Consider the following 14,478-nt stretch of genomic DNA (forward strand, 5'->3'; position numbering starts at 1 on the left):
ACTTCTGTGTTTGTAGATTTGAGCCAGATTTCTCCCATTGGCCCCTCCAGATCCCTTCCCAGCTTTAAGTGGTTTCCTTGATTTCTGGCTTCTTCAAGCTCGATTTTACCAATGGGAGGCCCTGCATATCAGAAGGAGGCAGGAGAATAAGGTCACGGTTTTGATTTCTTCCTCGGTGATCATCCTGCAATCATCCTGGTGTCTTTCCACCAAAGATCACTGCTGTTTTCTCCAGGCAGATTTTTTTACCCAATGGATTATGAGTTCCATTCACCGATCTCACTGTTGTCTTTGAGCTTCTGCATAGTAAAAGTTCTGCTGTCTCTTTTATTTTTATTATTTATTGTTATTTTTTTTTTTTAGTCTACACCACCGGACATTCCTAGGCGGTCTCCCATCCAAGTACCAACCAGGTCTGACCCTGCTTAGCTTCCAAGATCAGGCGAGATCAGGCACGTTCAGGGTGGTATGGCCTTAGTCTGCTGTTTCTAAGTGCTGTAGTATTCCTGTGGTTCCCCTATCTGCTACCTATGCTTTCGGAAATAGTTCCTTTGTAGATAAGTGTTCCTAGAATTTTTCTGTTTTGAATGATGGGACTCTAATTATTACAGTGTTCTTCAGTTATCTTATTGTCTTAATTGCTTTTTCAAAAACAATTTATGTGGTACATTTTTATTGTTTTTAAAATCAAAATTATAATTTTTAAACTACCTGAATCTAAATAAATATTACAAACATAAAAGTAATATTTTCTTAAACTAATAGATTTTTTCACCTATTTTCATATACTGTGTAATGATCATTAGTATAAACAACAAAAAATAGAGACCTCACATACAAAATGAGATGGATAAAATTGTCCCCTAAAGAGAAATAATTTTTTCTATGGCCTTTTTTTGCTATTTCTTGTTCTCGATTTACTTTCTCATTCTTCAAAACAAAAATGAAACAATACTACTTTTGTTTCTTATTTCAATATTATTATGGTCTTCTCTGACTTTTAATGGAGCGTATATAGTTTCAGTCTGACAAATCTGGCAGGATTTCTTAAAAGAAACAGAAGTAACGCTGACCAGCAGGTGTTTTGTTATTCTCACAGGACCAATCAAATGACTGAGTTAAAAGTTCAAATGAAGTTTAGCAAACCCGCTTCAGTCTAAAGAACATTTTTGTTAAGATGGCTCAACTAATATGAAACATAAGTCATGATAAATTAAATGGCTTTCTAATTCTCATGTGTTACAAATGTTTAATAAATTCATTACATTTTCTCTATGGAATATTTTGATATCATTACATCATATTAGAGTTTATAGTCAACAGAATTATTTTCTGGTTTTCTGAAAATATGACCTATTAATTCTATAAAATTTACAGTAGCCTAAGATTTCTCCTGGTTCCGACGTTATAAAAATGAAAGCTATATGATCAGGGGTTTCTTAACCTAGAGTCTGTGGTCTCCAGTCCTTAAGTAGCCTACAGGGGTTTCACAAGACTTAGAATTTTATATGAAAAATATTTATCCTTGTTACATATTTGTGTTTTTCTGGTAAAACTTCATAAGAATTCAAAAGAAGTTATGAACCACTAATTTAATATTTATTGAGCATGGTAGATTTTATTTACATTGAAAATATGAAGGAAACTTACATATAAGGCTACCCTTTATAGAGTGCTATATCCAGATGAGGATAGGTATGTGAGTAGTTCTGGTCAATAAAATATAGGTGAATGTCATGTGTGTCATATCCGAGCAGAAGCTACAGAACATTTTACAGTTTCAGCACTTTTTTATTTACCTCTGCCATCAGACTAAGCATATCTTAGATGAATGGTGCTCTATCGTTCCGGGTCCTATGATAAAGCAGTAGTGAACTTTTGAGGAGTTTCTTTGTTTCTGCAGCAAAAATTACCCTAAGCTGTCTGATAAATAAGATGGTCAATTTCCACATCCTTTATAGAGGAAACTAAATCAATTTCCCTGTGTCTGAGCTAAACAATAAATCAGTTAAATTTCCATTCATTATTTTCCTTGCTGTTCCGCAATGTCTGGTATGTCTTCATCTGCAGTGACCTCAACACAAAACTTTCTCTCTTTCAAAAACCTTCTCATGAACCCTTCCTCATTAAGATCAGTTCAGCACTTTGCTTCCAGCCTAGGAAGAGTAACAAGAACCATATTTGCTTCCTCCCTGAAGCAGCAAAAAGAATAGAGATAAAATATATGAAAAGGTTTTCAAGATACTGGACATCAGGCAACAAAAGACTGTTCTCTAAGAGACAGGAAACAAATGAGGTGAGTTCCACTTGATGAAATCTTTCAATTGATTCATTAAGCTACTAATATTTGAAGTTGCAAATTAGTTTAGCCCATTAAATAGAATGTTTAAACCTAGAATCTTTTTTTCTTTAATATTGAATATATTTTTATTGCTTGGCTAACCTCATCAACAAAAACTAGGAAGTGATGTAAACATATATTGATTTAATACTAAAGTAGCTGAAGTCATCTATTCTGTAGCCAAGGAATTTGCAGTTAGTCGAATTGTAGAAAAATTTACAATCAGATGACAATTAAACAGCTTCTTAATGTGAGTGATCTTTGGATTCTAACTTGAAACGCTCTCATTTAAAGGAACTTCCACATGAGTTGGCTTGCAAAATCCAGCTTGTTTCTTGTTGCTATGAACATTGCATTTAGAAACTCACATTTCATCCTAATATTAAATTCTGACACTTTTGCAATAAAAAGTGTAAGAACAGTGGAAACTCTCACTGAAATGAAAGATTTTATGATTCTAGGATTCTATTAGGAAATAATACTCAGTTTTCTACAAGTATACACTTAGGGGAATTTTTAAAAATAACATTGCATTTTATTGATTGTGCCTCTACGTTATTAATTTTAAAAACTCTATGAATTGTTTCTACTCCCACTCACCCAATACACATACACTTTGGAGATGAAGAAATTGAGTCTCAGAGGAGTTAAGCAACTTGCCCAGGATCTCACAGCTGTGAAGCAGGGATTAGATTTTGAAGTTATGACAATGGTTCTGATGCGGTGTTACCATTTTGCATTTAGGTTAGATCCAAAGCTGCCTTTCTTTGTGGCTAAGAAAAACAATTCTGAACAAAAAGTTCCTTTGTTCTGGAGCTGCTTTCTTTCTTCTTGCTTTCCTGCCTTCCCTTTTTCCTTCCTTCCTTCCTTCCTCTCTCTCTTTCTTTCTTTCTTTCTTTCTTTCTTTCTTTCTTTCTTTCTTTCTTTCTTTCTTTCTTTCTTTCTTTCTTTCTTTTTTTCTTTTCTTTCTTTCTTTCTTTCTTTCCTTTCTCTCTTTTCTTTCTCTCTTTTTCTTTTCTCTCTCTCTCTCTTTCTTTCTTTCTTTCTTCCTTTTTTTTCTTTCAGAATTATTAGTTGGTATTTTTACTGAGAAAATCACAAAAGTACAAAAGATACAAGACATTTTGAATATGTAAAGTTGCTCTGAAATATGAAACTTATGTGTATATAAGGTTCAAAAAGCAGAATGTAAAATTATTTTAAAAGTTTTGAGATTTATTTTGGAATAAGAAGATCTCTATAATGGAATATAAAGCAAGAGAGAAATAGGGACGCAAGACTCTAGGGTCTATTCCCAGATTTGCCATTGGCTCTCACTAAAACTTGGAGTGAGGCAATTTAGCTATGACTGTATTTCTGCATTCTTAAAATGATAATATTTGAGATCTCTCCCAATTAGAAAACTCTCTAATGTTATGAAACAATCTAAGATAGCTTTGCAAAGCATTAAAATACAACTGTAAACAATGTCAAAATGTTGCATAGCTTTCGAACAATCACCGTGTCACAGTGCCATGTGAGAAAAACAAAATGAGAAGTTTGTAGGTTTCATTTTGAATTCAAACTCTTCCTTATCCATGAGTAGATTTTTTTCCAGAGCTAATCAGTTCTACATATTGTAATATATGAAAATGCTATGAAAGATGAATTCAGTTTTAAACATTTTGCTTTTTTGTTAAAAACACACACATGTATATACATTCACAGACAATAAACATTAGTTAGAAACTTTAATCAGATTTAGAGTTTACATGTAATCTGACTGCATTTATGTTCTTTCTCTAAAGAATACAGTAAGAGGTATCGACGTACCCACATACCCTGGCTGGCCTAAAATCCAGTTGAGGCCTGGGACCAGATGGGGTTCACTTCTTTGCTTTCTCTGGTATTGACTCAAGATTTTCAGCATTTCATTCAGGTTCCAAGAAGCCATTTTTTAAAAAAAAAAAATCTATGAACAATTTTAGGGGTTGCTACTACACAAATAAATGTACAGATGTCAGAAATACTATAATCGATATTTTGATATCTTACTTGGAATAAATCAGGTAATTAAAAATTGATAAACTTACAGTAAGATACACAATGCATTTTATGGGTTAATCATGGACATATTTTGACTTTGGCGAGTTCACTTTTTTTGATGTACCATATATTTGCCCATTCAAACTTAAAACTATATGCTTCAAATAACTCTAATGGGAATATATTAGTTTGGATAATTAATACCAGCAACCTTCCAAACTCAGTAACTTAACACAATAAAAGTTACTTCCTTGCTGACATCGCAGTCTCAAAGGATCAGGCAGCTCTTTTGTTGATTTCCTTCAGTCCTGTAACTCAGGGGTTTGAGCTTCTTCTGTTGGGTAGCTCTAATATCTGAAAAAGAGGAGAGGAAGTATGTGAAATAAGTCACCAGGAGGTTCAGGGCCAGGCAGAAAAGTGTAGTACTCCTCCTCCTACCACATCCCACTGACTGAAAACTATGGCTGAGAAATGTCATATTTTTGTGATTGTCCAGGAAGAAGAAACAGAATCAGAGAGTATCTAGTCAGTCTCTGCCACCAGGAACAATCTTAACATTTTTAAATAAATATGTTTTCATTCTTTTTCTCCCAAGTTCATGTTCCCTTTCAGCCATTCTGCCCTTCCCCAGAAGTGGAGAAAAACAAATGTCAATGTCTGAGAAAAGGTAATGGAGTTCTGAGGGATGTCCTGAATGAATAAGAAGAGGAAGAAGTAGCACTTCTCTACTGGGATCCAGTGGGTAGAAGAAGAGAGAATGAAAAGACATTGAAGTAGGGTGTTTCCCCTAAGTTTCTAACTAGAAAACCCGAAATTCCTCCTGATAAGACACTTAGAAATGCTCTAGAGATACAGCATTTTTTTTTTTTTTCTCAAATGGGTAGAGGAGCTCAAAAGAAAGTTAGAAAAATACTTAGGAGCCAGAAACAAAGACAAAGCTGACAACAGGAGCTTCGATAGTCCACATGTGACGCTGTATGTGCTTTGGGCATGGGTGACAGTGTGTTGGTCTTAATATCCCCAGGCCTCAAGTCAAATATCTATGTGGGGACAAAAGACTGGGTTCCTGTAAAGTATGAAGTTGAAACTAAAATCTTAATACAAAACCAAGTCTCTTGGAAGGCCAGGAGAAATTTATCTGCTGGGGAAGGAGGTCGATAAAGATGTTTGTCTATATTAGCATGGACTCTAGGGGATCTTTTTTTTTTTTTTTAAATTAAAACTTTCTTTTTAATGTCAGAGTATTTTCTACTAATTTCATCACTTATTGTTTTTACTTTCTTTTTCTAGAAGGCAAAAAGCTCTATGGGAGGAGAGGGTGAACAGGAAAGAGGAAGGGAAATGTTAATAAGGAAAGAAGTGTTCAGATTCTGTTTCATCTTGGACTATCTGTTTGATCTTGGGCAAGGCAAGGTACTCAATTTCCTCTTTTGTAAATGGGATAATAATATTACCTCATAGGTTTGCTTTGAGAATTAATATATGTAAAATGCTTAAAACAATGCCTGGTATAATGTAAATGTTAGCTACAAATAACACACTGTGTGCTTTATAAATATATAATGTCAGATATTAAGATAATATATTAAAATATGTTAAAATTTACTAATATAACAAAACATTTTTTGCTCTTACAAGTAGAATTTTATCTTCTTATTCCTCATTTTTGCTTTTAAATGTTTGGCTTGTTTTGAAGAATGTCTTCTTATTAGCATTAGTTAATATCTTAAGGTATAATATACCATTAGGACAAGGATATAAACCCATATTTTATTATTCTTCTTGTGTAGTAAAAATAATTTATGATAGCTTCTTGGCACATACCATTAAATCATCATTATTTTACCTTTTAATGTGGCTGACTATAAGTTCTTAGAAGGAGCTGAACTGTAAGTTTTCCTATTTCTTGTTCTTCTGGGTTGACATTATTAAAATTATGTTTTGAAGTCTTTTTGCAGGAACAGTTTAAAACATGGCCATTTTATTAGATTAGATTATTCATGAATTCATCTGAAATCCACTCATCAGATCACAGATCAACTGAAAATTTTTTGTTTCTCTTTCATTGCCTACATTATTTCCAGTGCCAGATACCATAGGACATTTTTGTATAATTACCTTTGTGCCTTACTTACAACTTTGTGCCTTGATGCTGGGTGAGTTGGGGCAGTAGGATATTTCCTGGACACCATTTATACCGAGATGGTTAACAAGTATTTAACAATATGTGAGAGTGACTGCAAACTACATGAATATATTCTACCGTTCAAAATTAAAGGAATTCCCAACTGTAAATCTCTTAGCAAGATCCCCAAAATTCTCATGGCCACTTCAACACTACCTAGTAGAAGGAGAAGTAGGATGGAGAAGAGGTTCATGTGGAAAGAAACAAGAGTCTTAACTGTTTGCTGTTAAATGATCAAAAACATCACCATGTAAAACATTGCTAGGGTTCCTTCAAGGGCTTAGAAAGAAGCCCAAGCACATAATGGATCTTAAAGTTCAAGCTTTACTAGTGTTAGAGTAAACATATTTTGTGGTAGAAGACTTTATAAATAACAGAATTTGATAATTCCAGGTGCAAAATCCAGATTAACTTGAACTGCTCCAGAGCGTAAATTCCTGACTATCAAGGCAAGGATACTTTAATTTGCTTTTCACAGTGCTAGGAAGGCTACTAATCCTAGTGGATACCTAGCAGTTAGTTATTAGCTTAATTAGTTTATCCTACTTTTGATCTTAAAGGATTTATTTTAATAAAGCCAAATAGTTGTACATTTTATTGTTGATTAGCATATTCTGTAATAGCAATACAAAAGTTTGTGATTTTTGACTGCCATAGTAGATACATTTTTTTTAGTTTAATTCCCATTTGTGTACTAAAATTTGTATTAAGTATTAGATCTTTGCAATCTTCTGTTGAATCGATTTCTTAATATTGAACCGTGAATATCAATTGTGTATTTCTACATTTAACTGTCAAATTAAGCAGTTGAATGGTATTGTTAGGATGTTTTGCAAAAGTATTTAAAAACTGCATGCAAGATTTCTAACTGCTATTGTCTTATAGAGCTTGATTTTGGAAAGTGTTTAAGAGTCTTTTAAAAATAAAAGCATTTATATTTATTATTCAAATCTTATTTGAGATTACAGTTTATTAAAAGTTTCAAATCTTTGAGAAATTCATAAAAGATAATAATAACACTTATAAACAATATGTAATATAGTCAGGTATATTTAAATCTGTTTATATCTAATATTTATAATTACTTTTTTTTTTGCAGAAAAATAAATCTGCCGTCAAGCAGATGTTGGCCTGTCATTGGCCTCTGTCATCTAATAATTCCTCACTCTAAAAAAAGTCAAATCTTATATGGAAAATCTAGGCTGCCTTGATTTGTTTTAAACGAATCTTCCAATTCTCTGGAAATGATGGGTTTAGTCCATGTATGTTGAGCAGTCACACATACTAAACAGTTATGGATCTGTTATATAATAGAAATCTGTTGTTCCCCAAGATCTGAAGAGACATTAGAAATGAGAGGTATCTGATACTTGTATAACTTAATCGGGGGTCCTGTTCATGAAAACAATTGATACACCAATATTTATTTTGATGAATCAAGATTCTTAAGTGGCGTTCAAAATATAGTGAAAGATATAGTAAGCAAATCATTCTCTCGCTCTCTCTCTCTCTTTTTTCTTTTTTTGTAGGATAAATCATAGGCCAGTTTTGCAACAGAATCTTCTGGGAATTTGGAGGGAGTCATTAACCCTTCAGGCTAGGATGTCAGCATGTTTAGAGAACACCTCATGTGCATGAGACCTCTTTAAACTTCTCTGATTATAAAGAGATTTTAGAGATTTTTATTCAGTATATGAGTAAATAGTAGCTTAATGATGGCACTCCTGAGAATCAATTTGAATTCACTCATCATTCACTCAACAAATTCCAAGGAAACTTTATAGTCTTGTTTGACAAACTGTTCAACCCTAAAAGACCAAAATCTATCACATTCAGTTTAATATGTCATATGAATTGTGTATAGGAAGTAATTCCACAGAACAAGCTTCCTCAAAATACTTATCATTAGCCCATATATGCCAAGATGTTTGTTAACACTGAGGCATGGTAGTGAACAGTGAAAATAGAAAAGTTGGCTATTTGAGTGGACATTTTATTTTTCATATCACCAAAAGTCATATGTTTTGTTTTCTCATGGGAAAATTGCTTTAAAAACATCTCTACTCTGGGAATGGCTTTGGAATTCACACACCAAGTTTAATACAGAATGTCTCAGATAGTATTGGAGTTATTTTTAACGTATGACAGAAGTCATGCTGTGGGAATTCTGAAATGTGAAATAGTAATTATCTCTGCAGTCATATCTTAGATAATAAAAATAGGTGAAATCAATCCCTTGCATTTAATCTTGGTTTTTTACAAATCTAAAAATACAATTCTGTCAGGAATTATAAATTCATCATCAACATTTACTAAAATAAGTAAGATTTGATGTAAGAAGTGTTTGCTTGGAGCAAATCAAATGGAATCATAGCTCAGTGTAGAAAAATAAGTTCAACATCCTCCTTTCCCTTCCTTTCTTTATACCAAATCTCCAGCTACCTAAGAGTGAAAGAAATAAACATTTAAAAGAGGTTCTTCAAATGCCACGATGTCAACAGAAGCCAATATCCACTCTCTAAAGATAGCAAATTTGTTATTTTCTGGTTTGAAAGGAAGTATATTTATAGCAGACAATTTTGTAAATAGAGCAAAAGACAAAGAAGGAAAAAAATATATTTCATTTAAACCACCAAGCAGAGAAAACTACTATTAACATATTAATGTGCAACTTTGCAGATAGTTGTGTATGCAGGCATATGAAAATATTGGTTCTTTATAGACATTAGTATGTGCATGCATCTGAGAATGTCGGTGTTAAAAAAAAATCGATTTACATTTTGTAATATTTTTTCATTTAATTCTAGGAGATCAGGCATCTTTTTCTGCTTCATTCACATTTCCCAGTGCCTGGCATATGGTAGGCCATTAATAATTATTTGCTGAACTTACCAATACAATAAGACTTTTATTCACATATCAGTAAATATTCTTTGAAAACATGATATTTAGTGGTTGCATGATTGTCCACTGAGCAGTGTATTGTAATCCATGTAAGAAACATATTATTGCTGGGAATTAAGATTATTTCAACCTTTTTATGCATAAAATTACCAAAATATCTCTTGTGCACAATTCCTTTTTTTGTACAACTTGGATTGCTTGAAATAAATTAAAAAGCTAGAATTGTTTGAAATTCCCTGTTCTAAAAATGCTTCCGTAAAAGTTAAATGAATTTATATTCCTTTTTCAGGGAAACAATATTCTTCATTTCCTATGATAGCCCTTCTCTCTGATATTCTCATCCAGATGGTGTCGGAGGGATTGGCACCATTTGTGAAACCATTTTCCAGGCCCAAGTGAATGGTTCAGGGATGGACCCATAACTTAGGCCATTGAGGTAAGAAAAATTTACTTTTCAGAACTATTGAGAAAATCATTTTCTTGACATCTTGTTGGAAAGGAGGAAGACTACAGTTAAGGGAAGTGCTGGCAGTCTCATGGTATACAGGGAAACAACTTTAAGATAAAGTGGACACCAGAGAAAACAGAGGGAAGAGACAGAAAGAACCTGGATTTTTATACACTCAGACCAGGCCTCACTTGATCTAACCTTGAACTTTTCAAACACCTGAGCCCAAAATTTCCTCTTTTCCCAGTGTGAGGTAAGTTTTCTATTAGCTGTAATATAAATATCCTGATACGTTGAATGTCTCTCACAGTGTGTAAAGGGGTTATTTTCCCAGATCTACTCAAGATTAGTTATCATTATAAATTGGCTGATTTCATAGGAAGCACATTATATCTCATTTGTGTTTCCTCAATTGCTAGTGTAGTTGAACATTTTGCATATGATCATTAGTACAATTAATTCTTCTTTTATGGTTCTATTTCCTTGTGAGTCATTTCACTTGAGTTCCATAAGATGTATCAGTATTCTTTGTTTGTTTTTATATAAACTTTTATTTTGGAATAATTTTAGATTTACACAAAAGTTGCAAAGACATTGCTGTGAGTTCCTATATGCCCTTTACTCTTCATTCCCTAACATCAACATCCCACATAACCATGATACATTTGTCAGAACTAAGAAATAAACATTGGTACAGTACTATTAACTAAACTATAGACTCTATTTGGGTTTCAACAGTTTTTCCATGAATATCCTTTTTTTTTTTTTTGCCCCAGGATTCAATTGAAGTTATATTTAGAACAGTAATCCTTGTTAGTGAATTTCTGTCTGAAGATATTAAAATTCTTGCAACCCATTTTCATTAGCCCAATTCCATTATAACATACAAAATGCTATTATACTTAACATTAAGCAAATTTTAGAAAATACTTTGTATGGTAATACCCACATTATTTTTGTTTTGATTGCCTATAATACTGCTAAGTATCCAGAATGATACAGGGAAAATTGACTCAGTAGTTGGTCAATAAGCAGGCTAAATCTGTGTATGGGTACAAGATAAATAAGATAATTTTTGAAGTCTTTTCCAAACTTTGGAATGAGAAAGACTAAACATGTAACAGCTGTATATGATCCTGGGTAAGTTACCTAAAAGTTGTCTTTGGGTTCCTTGTTTGTAAACTATCATTCCATTAGGCATTCTAAACTAACATGACTAACTAGAAACACTTGACTCCTTCCTTTCTCCAATCTGTGCTCCAAACTGTCCCCACCTCTCTTAGTAAACATGTTGTGTCATCCTCTATCGTATTGGAAACCCAGTCAAAAGCATAAGTGCCATTCCTCATTCCTTTCTTTTTCTATCCTGTCATATTTGATACAATCAAAAGATGCTCTAAGATGACTTTTCAAGCAATACCTCAAACTTATCAATTTCTCTTTATCTGCTATTGCAATCCCAGATCAGGTGATCATCACTTCTTACTTGATTTACTGCAGTAGCTCTCTAATTATCTTTTCTTATTCCACTTTTACTCTTATAACCCTTTTACCATACTGTATTGGAAAAATATATTTTAAATATAAGTCATATTGTAGTTCTCTTTTTTGATTAAAAATTTCCAATGGCTTCTCACTTAGAATAAAATCTAATCTCCTGCAAAACAAGACAAAATTGGGGTTCTGACTACCACTAATTTTATCTCATATTATTCTCCTCCTCACTCAGGATGTTCTAGCTATGTTGGTTTTAGTTTGTTTATTAAACATGATCCCTTTGATGCAGACTTAGGGCCTCATGTCCTTGCTATTGTCTATTCTTGAAATAGGTTTGCCTTAAATTGTTTCTAGGCTGGAATTTTCTTATTAATTAAAATCACCTCCAGCTAAAAGAGACCTTTCCTATTTAAAATTTTAGTAGTGTGTATTTACATATTTATTTTCTCTTTTGCCTTCTTCTGCCTCTAGAGTATAAGATCCATGAGAGCAGAAAATGGGACTATATTCATTTGTATCTTTGGTGCTGGTATGGGGAGCAGGACCCAACAGATGTTCAATGAATGTTCGCTTACTGACTGAAGAATAAAGGATAAAATGATGTCAGCTTAGTTATTTGAGAACAATTCTGGTAAAGATGAGAGGAGAAAGGGAAAGATAATAGAACTTTAAAAATTTTTTATATTATATATTATACATATATAAAATTTTAAAATTTTATACATGTATAAAATTTTAAAATTTAAAAAAATTTTATATTATACATATTATATATTGCACATATATAAAATTTTAAAATTTTATACATGTATTAAAATATAAAGAGAGAGAGAGAGACAGACAAACAGACAGATAGACAGACGGACTTGCCTACTAGATTTTGTATAACAGATCTGAAATTACCTAAATTGATACCGCATGGATAATTAATGGGTTTCCTTTCTGTGGGGAGACTCACATTTTCCAAGATTGTATCAGTTGTGAACAAACAAGCAAATTGCAAACCACTCTTTGTTAATCTGGGATTAGGGAGGTGTGTATGTGAAGGAAAAAACTGCATACTTTTGATGTTGTGGGTTTTTGGTCAGCTCAAACATCTGGGATTAGGTCCAATGTTCCAAAAATATAATTAGAATAATGCAGTCATTACAGTAGCTTTTATTTATTCTAGGTAGCAGTCATAATGGAATATATAGTTATAGTGTTTTATCTAAAATATATTTTGGATGTTATTTATTTTTTTCTAGATAATGCTGTTTATGTTCTATTACTTGTTAAAATTTTAGTATATAAAACTGAATCTCATTCTACACTATTTAATTATTTACTTATATCTTTCAAGTTTCTAAAAGAAGTTTAACTCTGGTTCCTGCTGCTATAATATGCCTCAAAGATACTCCCCCTGCCACACACAAATGTGTATGTGTGTATATATGAAAGTTTATGATTTCTAGTGGAAAGTCAGTTTGGAAGTTATTGGTTACAGACAGAGTTGAGAGTTATATATAATGGCTTCTGATAATCTGAAAATGTTATTATCACAGTGAACATTTTTAATATATATATTTTTTTCTAAGAATCCTGTTAGGTAACTATCAGTGTTTGAGATACCTTAAGATAATGAGAGGATGTTGGTCTGAAGTCTTCTCTCATAAGGTGGGATAGTATGTGCTAATACAAAAAACATTTCTAATTACTATAGGTACTATCACCTCATACTGTATGTAGTTCATAGGATGGTGATTTGGCTTCTATAAAGCATTTCCTCTTTACTTTTGACTGCTTCTTACTATGTTTACAGAGAACTGAAGTTCTATCGCTACAAACCTAAAGATCCTAGAAAGTAAATTAACTGAGTTAAAGGATCAATCGGTATTTGCCATAGTCTTCCTGCCTCCCTTCCTTCCTTTAACTGCTATATAGTGGGGGTCCACTGGCTATCAGGCCTTGTGCAAGGCACTGACAATATTGGGTGAGAAAAAGTAGAAATATTTTCTGTCCTCATGTAACTTACAAATAATAGAAGGGAGTTGGCGTTAATCACAGAATCACGTGAGTACCTGATCATAATTGGAGGTAGAAGCTATTAAGGAATAGCTCAAGCTGCTCTAAGAATAAAAAGATGTGGCTTTCTTAGAGAGAGGGTGTGGCCAGGGATGGCAGATGGTCTTCCTGAGGAGGCTGACGTTTGCAGGAGATGGGACATGTGAATGGGATGGATTAAGAAAATGAAATGTTGAATGGGGTAGAATGGGCATCAAGGGATATGGGAACTGTTGTGTAGAAATTTCCACCCAGAGAAGAGCATAAAACACATAGCCCCAGTCTAATTGTGAGAAAAGCATCAGACAAGCCTAAGGGGACAAAACAAATAAGTGTCATATGGTATGCTGGACGGGATCCTGGAACAGAAAAAGGACATTAGGTAACAACTAAGAAAATCTAAATAAGTTATGGACTTTTGTTAATAATAATGTAGCAATATAAGCTTATTAATTATAACAAATATATCGTACTGAGCTGAAGATGTTAACAATAGGGAAAAGTGGGAGTGAGATTTATGGGCTCTCTCTGTGCTTACATTTTTTTTCTGTAAATGTAAAATGATTCTAAAATAAAAAAAGTTTATTTAAAAATTCTTATATCTCAGAAAATGTATTTTGAGGGTTTCTGAGTGTTAGCAGCCTAATTCCCAAATTTTACATGTAAAGTTTATAAACTTACCAGACCAGATACAAATAATTATAGTCAAAATTCCACCATTGACTTTCCCCTTTGAACAAATTAACATCTCTGCTTCACATTCCAAGTTCGTTAAAGTGAAATAGCTTACTTTAAGCTATGTTTCCTAGTCATAGTAAACCATTTTTGGTTTTCTCACTGTGCTGGTCCATCTCAGGCTTTTATTCTCCTCGGCTCAACCCTCTACCAGAACACACTTCTACCTTTTCTGGACCACAACTACTCCTATTCCTCCCTCTAGGCTCAGCTTTGTGATATTTCCTCCAGAAGCCACCTGTGATTTCCTGACTAAAGTGAATTCCTTTTTCCCTCTTCAGCTCTTGTGCCTCATCCTCT

General features: G+C 33.1%; 1 pseudogene; it reads right to left on the reverse strand.

The window, feature by feature from the left end:
• Positions 1-361: 361 nt before the first annotated feature.
• Positions 362-480, reverse strand: LOC111729384 (annotated as a pseudogene).
• Between the last annotated feature and the right edge of the window lie 13,998 nt (positions 481-14,478).

The sequence above is a fragment of the Pteropus vampyrus genome, unplaced genomic scaffold, assembly GCF_000151845.1.
Source record: "Pteropus vampyrus isolate Shadow unplaced genomic scaffold, Pvam_2.0 Scaffold260, whole genome shotgun sequence".
Taxonomy (NCBI): Eukaryota; Metazoa; Chordata; class Mammalia; order Chiroptera; family Pteropodidae; genus Pteropus; species Pteropus vampyrus.